Source organism: Acanthisitta chloris, unplaced genomic scaffold, assembly GCF_000695815.1.
Source record: "Acanthisitta chloris isolate BGI_N310 unplaced genomic scaffold, ASM69581v1 scaffold1414, whole genome shotgun sequence".
Lineage (NCBI taxonomy): Eukaryota > Metazoa > Chordata > Aves > Passeriformes > Acanthisittidae > Acanthisitta > Acanthisitta chloris.
Genome location: NW_008670778.1, coordinates 66,699 through 67,523, shown reverse-complemented (window position 1 = coordinate 67,523; position 825 = coordinate 66,699).

The following is an 825-nucleotide window of genomic DNA, read 5'->3' as shown; positions in this document are numbered from 1 at the left end:
TAACCACTCACCCCTGGGCACTCCCATCTCCTCCTCCCCCAGGGCCCCAGCACTCACCTCTGCAGGGCTCCATGGTTTGCAATCTGTGTTGATGATCTGAGCTGTTTCACTAGGCTAAGAGTAGTGCACAGGTCAAGTTTGCCCATTTCCAGACACAGTGGTGCCAGGTACGACTAAGGACTGAAATCTTTTTGAGGTTTGCTCTAGCAAAGAGCTCACTGCTTTTAGGAATTTCACATTTTCTGCATTTCAGTGGGTAGATCAGTACAGGAAACCCATTGCTGATGCATGTCCACGTTTGCTGCACTTTACTGGAAGGAAAAGCTGTAAACATGAAGCACAGACTTGTTAGTCTAGAGCTAAAGGGGATGTAAAGCAAGAATGTGTTGTATGTAGCTAGAATTGTTTGGGCTCTTCAAGTGAATTACTATTGTTTCCCCTGAAACCCTTTTAAAAATCATGTAGCACTGAAATCTCTAGGGTTTTTTGAAAAGAATTTTAATTTTGGTCTGCAGTCCAAAGCTGATGGGAAAACTAACTATAAAATACTACTAAATAGAGCCTTTTTTGTTTGTTTGTCTATATATGACAATACTCTTGGGAAAATACTTTTTCAAGATTATTTAATGTTTTCTGATACCTGCAGTTTAAGAACATCAGGAGATGGCAGTGGTTTATGGATGGTATTTCAGCAGGTCTTGGGTTTACATGGCAAAGTTTTGGCTTTGGGGAGAAGATGCCAGAAGTTTCCCCCATGTCCAACAGAGCCAGTGGCTCCAGGACAGACCTGCTGCTGGCCAAGTCTGAGCCCACCAGTGGTGCTGC